Consider the following 8697-nt stretch of genomic DNA (forward strand, 5'->3'; position numbering starts at 1 on the left):
TGCCACCCATTTGGCTTGATTAATGGCTCTAGAGTGCACCGACGTCACAGGTTTTTTCAGGGCCAGGAAACGCACGACATCTGCGCCAGTCACATGTTCGCAGTCCAATTCTATGAGTGGCTGCGGTTGCCCCTAATACAACATGCCGCGTCATATTTTATAGGCTACATAAGCCTTACAAGGAACAATAAAGGGGGTTTTACACGGAGCAATTATAGGGCAAATGATCGTTTATATAACGCTCATTGCCGATAATTGCCCTGTGTAAACAGAGCAGTGATCAGAAGATGAAGGATCAAACGCTCTGCTCAATCATCTGCTGGTCGTATCGTAAAAAAGTAAAATATTATCCTTGTCGGCAGCACATCATGACTTGCTGCCGACATGATGATAATGTATGGGGACGAACGATTGGAGTAACGACTGCTCGCCCCCATACATAGCTCCGTGTGACAGGAGCAAACAAGCACCAATTAACGAGCTGCCTGGTAGATCGGTGGTCGGTGCATCGGCCAAAATTGTCCGGTGTAATAGGGCCTTAAAGAGACTCTGTCACCACATTATAAGTGCCCTATCTCCTACATAAGGAGACTGCAGTGCTTTTTATTTAGAAAAACGATCTATTTTTACCACGTTAGGAGCGATTTTAGCTTTATGCTAATTATTTTCTTAATGCCCAAGTGGGCGTGTTTTTACTTTAGACCAAGTGGGCATTGTACATAGGAGTGTATGATGCTGACCAATTAGCGTCATGCACTTCTTTCCATTCATTTAGTCAGCGCATAGTGATACTGAGTTGTTCGCTATGTGCTGTCTTATACTGACGCATTAATGTTACTGAAGTGTTTAGACAGTGAATAGACATTCCTTCCAGCCAGGACGGGATGTCTATTCACAATCCCTGCACTTCATTAACGTTTCTGTGGTATTTACAGAATAGCAAGCATAATCTCGCGAGATCTCGCTGTAAGGGCCGATTCACACGAACGTGAATTGCGCCCGTGCAGGCCGCGTGGTTTTCACGCGGCTCGCATGGACCAATAGAAGTATATGGGGCAGTACATACAGTCCGTGCTTTCTGTGCAGCATTTGTCCGCTGCGTAAAAAGCGTGACATGTTCAATATCTCGGCGTTTTTCGCGCATCACGCACCCATTGAAGTCAATGGGTGAGTGAAAACCACGCAGGTCGCACGGAAGCACTTCCATGCGAACTGCGTGGTTCGCGCAACAGCTGTCAAACTCTGAATGTAAACAGAAAAGCACCACGTGCTTTTCTGTTAAAAAAACAATAAAAAGGAGTGTCATAATGATGGCGGCTGCTTGAAAATCACGCAGCCGCGCATCATACACTGATGACACATAGCGAACATAGCGAACAACGCAGTGTCACTATGCGCTGACTAAATGAATGGGGAGAAGTGCATGACGCTGATTGGTCAGCGTCATACACTCCTCTGTACAACGCCCACTTGGTCTAAAGTAAAAACACGCCCACTTGGGCATTAAGAAAGTAATTAGCATAAAGCTAAAATAGCTCCTAACGTGGTAAAAATTGATCGTTTTTCTAAATAAAAAGCACTGCTGTCAACTACATTATAGCGCCCATCTCCTTATGTAGGAGATAGGGCGCTTATAATGTGGTGACAGAGACTCTTTAAGTGAGTTTGTCTCCAAGCGACTGTAACTTTTTTTTTACATATCTGTGTGAGCAGATCTTATCACACTTGATTCCATCCTCAGACGCTTACTAAGCAGGCTTGTTGCAGCCCACTGTGAGGTCTATATTCAGCTCAGTAACGTTGTGTGCACCAAAAATGGATCACCTATACGAAGAAAGTCAGGCACGAGGATTACTTTGAAATGTGAGTTTGATTAACTGATTAATTTGTAATCTTATTAACATTCGCTGTATGTCTTCTTCTGTCTCTTAACTGTGCGCTCTGGAACTCTCGGTCCGTATGCAACAAATTCGCCTTTATTCATGACTTATTCCTTTGTAACTCTCTCAACCTCCCGGCCCTTACAGAAACATAGCTACACCTGTCTTACACTGCTTCCCCTGCTGCTCTATCTTATGGGGGTCTTCACTTCTCTCCTGCCCCCAGACCTGTGAACAGGCAGGGTGGAGGAGTAGGCATTCTTTCCCCACACTGCACTTCCCAGGTCATTCTCTCGGTACCCTCACTCACATTCCCCTCTTTTGAAGTCCACACTCTCAGATTCTTCCGCCCATTCTCCCTCCAAGTGGCAGTTGTATACTGCCCCCCTGGCTCACCCCACCAGTTCTTGGATCATTTTGCTGCCTGGCTTCCACAATGCCTATCCTCTTAAACACCCACTCTCATCATGGGTGACTTTAACATCCCCATTGATATTTTAACTCCTCCCTAGGCCTGTCACAACTTAATAATTCTCCTACACATGAAGATGGGCATTCACTTGACCTGGTCTTCTTCCGATTCTGCTCAGTATTTGACTTTATTAACTCTCCTCTCCCGCTCTCTGACCACAACCTTCTCTCCTTTACTATCAAAAATTCTCTACCTCCTCAGGACATGCCTACCTATCGGACATTGAGAAATCTACATGCCATTAACACTCAGCTACTCATACAGACTACAGTCCGGATTGTCCCCTATCACTTCCCTCTCCTGTCCCAATCTGGCTGCCAACATTACGGTAACACTCTCAAAAATGCTTTGGATGAATCAGCCCCCCCCCCCCTACACACGAACCTCCCAACGCAGACAACAACCTTGGCACATGCCTTAATCCTGCTTTCTTCGGGATGCGGTGAATGACTGTGATGAATATCACTTTTGAAAATGGCGCCGGACGTCGCACAGTTCAACTTGGACTGTGTTGGAGCGGCGCATGCGCCGTTCCCACTCAGACGGCGTACAGCATAGTGGATGGAACTGGCCCCGTTCGCATTCACTATGGGACTGTAGCTGCTGTATTCCATGTCTGTATGTGTCGTTAATCGACACATACAGAAATGGAAAAAAAAATGGCAGCCCCCATAGGAAAGAAAAAGTGAAAAAATAAAAAAAAGTAAAACACAAACACACAAATAAATAAAAAAATGTTTAATAACACACTAAAGTCAAATTGATCTAAAAAATTTTTTTTTCGTGACACTGGTCCTTTAAGGACACTGCTCTCTCTTGGTCTTCTTCCTACCTCTCTGACTGCTCATTCAGTGTGTCTACTTCTGCTTCTACTTCTTCTACTCTTCTTCTTGCTGTTGCGGTTCTTCAGGGATCAGTCCTAGGTCTGCTCCACTTTTCTGTGTACACAGCCACTATTGGAAAAACTATCAGCAGATTTGCTTCTAGTACCATCTCTACGCTGATTCAATTATATACCTCTTCCCTGACATCACCCCTGTTCTAATACAAAATACCAGTGATTGTCTGTCCGCTGGCACTAACATAATGTCCTCTCTCTATTTGAAACTGAATTTTTCTAAAACTGAGCTCCTTGTGATTCCAGCATCTACTAACCTACCTAAACTTGATGTTTCCATCTCAGTGTGTGGCACTATCATAACTCCTAGGCAGCACACCCGCTGTCTTGGGGTTATTTTTGACTCAGATCTTTCCTTCACTTCACACATTCAATCACTTGCACGCTTCTTTCTCTTTCACCTCAAAAACATCTCTGTAATTTGCCCTTTTCTTACTGTGGAAACAGCCAAAACTCTCATTTCGCTCTGATTCATTCTCATCTTGACTAATGTAACTCATTACTAATCGGTCTTCCCCTCACTAAACTATCCCCTCTCCAATATATCCTGAATGCAGTAGCCAGGCTCATCTTTCTGACCAACTGATACACCAATGCCTTTACCCTGTGCCAGTCACTGCACTGGTTGCCCATACCCTTCAGAATGAAATTCAAACATATTACTCTCATCCACAAAGCTCTCCACAGTCCTGCACCGCCTTACATCTCCTCCCTCATCTCTGTCTACCATCCTACCCGTGCTATACATTCTGCCACGAACGTAGATTAACATCCTCCATAAACCGAACCTCCCACTTCCGTCTCCAAGATTTTTCTCGTGCTGCACCCGTCCTCTGAAATGCGCTACCCTAAACAATAAGATTAATTCCCAATATCCACAGTTTTAAGTGTGCCCTAAAAATACATCTTTTTAGACAGGCCTATAACATTCCCTAATCTGACTCCTTTCCTTGGCTCCATTTTACATTAGTCATAAGAACCTGACCCCCTCATTCAGCAGTATCCCCCACACTCCTTGCACCCTAATGCACTTCATATCTGTCATACACAGACACTGGCTAGGCGACTGGCTCATGCAGCTTTATATGTACTACCCCATATGTATAAAAGATGGCTAGACCATTGTATTTAACAAGCACTTTTTACATTTTGTGTCTCCCTTATTTCCTCATAGATTGTAAGCGCTTGTGGGTCCTCACTCCTCTTGTTTGAATTGTTAATTCATGTTGTCACTATGTAATGTCTGATATTGTCTGTACATGAACCCTCTAAATTGTAAAGTGCTGCGTAATATGTTGGCGCCATATAAATAAAGATTATTAATATTATGTCACATACATAGAAACAGTTTGTGTTATATGACTTTCTTTTTGCATGGCACACTAAGTACTTCATCTTTGATTTATTTATTTTTTTAAATCGGAATGCTGAACAAAACAGGTTGCCTACCCCTATTTTAGAGAATCTACACTATTATAAACAGATATTATCCTCAGTAGTTATCACTATACAGTTATAACGTAGAATTCTTGTAACGATTCCAACACTGATAATTTCTAATGTCTTTGTTTTCTATATTCCTCCGGATGGGGTACAGGATTTTCCAGCAAGTGTTTTTATATACTGTACTTTCTTAAAACAACACGCTTATTAAAAATCATTTAACACATGTGCATTCTCCCATCAATATGTGTTATATGATTTTTAATCAATGTGTTGTTAAAGATTTATTTTTGGTTTTATTTTACACCTAATAAATAAAAAAAGACTTGAATTAATGAAAATTAAATATAGAATACATTATATATATATATATAGTTTAATGCACTGTTAGAGTCGGGTCATGCTAATTGCCTGCACAGGACGTGTAGTAAAGCCTTTTTTAAAACATTTTTGCAATATAAATAAACCCACTCAGTGTTAAACTCAGCACCAGGAGTCAAATTTTTTTAGGTTTAGTTGGAACAATTTAATAACTTCATTAGCGCTGGTGGGGCAGGAGAACCATCAGTTCCCTGCCTCGCCATTCAGCGCTTTTCCTGTGATGCAGGCGGTGTAATAGCAGGGGAGCCTGCATATCATGAATACATCATGATCTACATGATCTACAAGGATTGAACTTCTTGTCTAAACAACGCCATAATTATAAATAATAGACACACTGTTCAAATAAGCGTGCCTGTCACTACTGCATTCTGCTCTCCGAGGGGGTATCGTGAAGTAGCTGACAGGTTTTCAGCAATTTGTGGTACAGTAGCTCATCTGCGGGATTAGATTTCATGGGCTAGCATTCGCTCCTCACGCACCCATTCACCTTCCTTGAACTACTTTTGGCAAACACCAACCACTGCATACCAGGTACACCTCACAAAATGCTCTTATCTAGTCCTCTCGCCATCACAATTTGATCCTTGTCAAAGTTACTCAGATCCTTATGATTACCCATTTTTCCTGCCTCCAACATGCGGCCTAAAATATCCCACCCCTTGAAAGGCGTCATTGTAACAAGATAATCAATGATATTCACTTGACCTGTCAGTGGCTTTAATAAAATGGCTAAACGGTAATATTATGGTTGAACAGTACAGTCTGTGTCTAAGTCTCCCTTTGCTGTTATATCTCATTAGGCTTTTTTTTAGGACTTACGTTCGGGATGCACACTTGCCAAATGCTACTGAACGTATGCCCCAAACGTATGCAAATGTATACCAATACATTCGACTTATATCGTGAAAAACTACCGTACAGTTTACTTTTTTTTTCAAGATCCTAAAAAGCACGGTCTTCTACGCTTTCAGTTAAAAAAAAAAGTTATACAGTCCTATACCAGCCATACTAATGGCAAAATAACTTTATTTTGACACATTTGGCTAATTTTATGTAAGCAAAGTTTATGGGTACACCGACGTACATCAAAGACGTTATTGTGAATAGAGTCTTAGTTTTGTTGTTATTTCTCACTGATGTGCACACTTTTTAAAAAGTAACTAAGGTTTTGTTTTTTTCCATAAAGAAATAAACCGTGAAGTGAAGATACAAAATTATTACAGATAAAGGCTTCATTCTCCACTTATCAGACTCCTCTCCTCCTCCCTTTGCCTCATGCTCTGGTCACTTACTCTGTATTTACTGATAAAATCTGTCTTGAGAGAACCGCTGCATCCAGGGATATAAAAGGTGGTTGGGGTGCCAGAAACAGCCAAGCTCCTGTAGAAGTAATTGGGAGTTACAGAAAACAGCGTAGTTCAGCGATCTTGGTTGTTTCTGTAATCCCAGCCACCTTGTCAATGAGTCATAGCCTGGATGCGGCAACCAGTGACCATTTCTACAGGTGGGGATGGGTCAGGGGTTCCACAGCTAGGACCCGCATTTATCAGAAAATAAAGGCATATCTATAGGATATGCCATAAATGTCTGAGATGGGAATACCCCTTTAACAATTACTGGTGGAGTGAGGCATTAGTTGGAAAGCAAGGGCCTCACATACTGTTCCACCGTAGGGGCCCTCTACTGCCCTCTGTCTGCCCCTGACACCAGAGACTGATATGTATAAGGTAATAAATGGGGATCCATTTTTTGAATATTCCTTCAAACTGACATGGAAAGTGTCACGGCGCGGGGTGTGGACCCACTGGGCCGTACCGCGTAGTGGAAGGGCAGCTGGCCAAACAGGTACAATACAATGTCTATAGTCCAGAAAGGGTACCTGAGGCAATGTAGACAGTAGCGGTGATTCAGGCTTAAGGTGAGGCTCTGGCAGCAGACAGACACCCGGTGGGTGTGACACAGTAGATGCAGCGGAAGACACAACTCGACTTCAACTCTAGACGGCACAGAGCCACGGTAGCACGGGATACAGGGTACAGGCAGCAGGAACGGGTAACACTGGGAACTGGAAAACACTAGGAGACCATTTGCAAGACAAATTTAACACAACAACGCTCAGGCAATGATCAAGAGGGCAGAGCCCTTTTTATAGTCCAGCAGCATTCTGGGCTAATTGCAGATTCTCTGCAACTGGACGCGCACTGGCCCTTTAAGGCCGTGCACACGCGGGCGCACGCGCCCTGTGGGAGACAGTCTCTGTACTAGGAATTGAGTGCCGGCGTCTCTCGGGAGGGAGATGCTGCCGAGAACTCACACGTCTATGGCCGTCAGTGGGTAAGTCAGAACGACGGTCCGATGCCATAGACGTTACAGAAAGATTATTTTCTCAAATATATCTCTATATAGAACATCTTTCAAAATTGAGCGTTTTTATTTCTATACTCATAATGATAATCATTATGTAAATATAACCTATATATATATATATATATATATATATATATACATATATATATATATTTATATTTATTTATTATGCAGCAGACAGATAGCATTGTAAAGCCGATGTGTATGCTGTGCGTGAAAGAATCTACATGCTAAATAAACTTGTTTATTTTGCCAATATACAAGCCCTTATAATCTGCTTTGCCTGAATTTTTTACTTTTTCACCATGCTGCATGGAGCACAGAAACTGGGTAAACACTACAATGTTTGCCTTAAAACATAGCAACAAAACGTAGTTTCTATGAGAAATCTCATCCAGATCCAGACGTCATGTTTGACAGGAATATTCAAGACTAAGAATGATGAATCACACCGATAGCAGCGTGAGAAGAGTTCTACACAATTATTTATTTTTCTAAGACGATTACAAAAATATTCCATTCAGTATTGTCATATAACATGTCACAAATATATTACTTCTTTTGTAAAAATCAAATCAAACATTTCAGAAAAAAATTGCCCATGAATCTTACAAAGAACGTTAACTGAAAACCTTTGCTTCTTTATTAGCGAATTCATTAATGGGCAATTCCCTAAAATAAAAAACTTTGATGAAAGCAGCAAAGTTTACAATAAAAAGTACAATTTATAGTAAATGTGTACATGTTCTGTATAGAAAGAGGATGGGCCCTCCATATCTTTTTTTCTCTGGTGGCTAAAGGATCTCATGTTTGATACTGCCTGTTGCACTTTTTATCTAAACTAGTTTTTATGCATGAGGCCCATGCATTGCGCATTGCAATGATACTGCTAACTCAGCAATTTTTTTTGTCAAATTCTACGGTTTTACCTCAGATGCAAAACAAATAACCAAGGGACCCCATACCAAACTTGGAATGGGCCCTCTTCACTATGACCAGCAGAAACTCAGCTCATGACAGGAATTTATATTTGCCTCCATACTGTCTCCTGCGTCTTTCCATCTTTTCCTGGATTCCTCATTATATTTAAATTTACATCCACTGTAACCACTATCCTCACCTCTAAATGGAGATAGGCCTCCTTAAACTCTTTTCATATCGGCGTTGGAGGCTCTGTCGCGTATTGTGTCAAATTTGACAAGAAAAATAGCACTGCTTGCGGCGCTGTTCTTACCATCAAAATTCTGGATACC

Source organism: Rhinoderma darwinii, chromosome 5 (genome assembly GCF_050947455.1).
Source record: "Rhinoderma darwinii isolate aRhiDar2 chromosome 5, aRhiDar2.hap1, whole genome shotgun sequence".
NCBI lineage: Eukaryota > Metazoa > Chordata > Amphibia > Anura > Rhinodermatidae > Rhinoderma > Rhinoderma darwinii.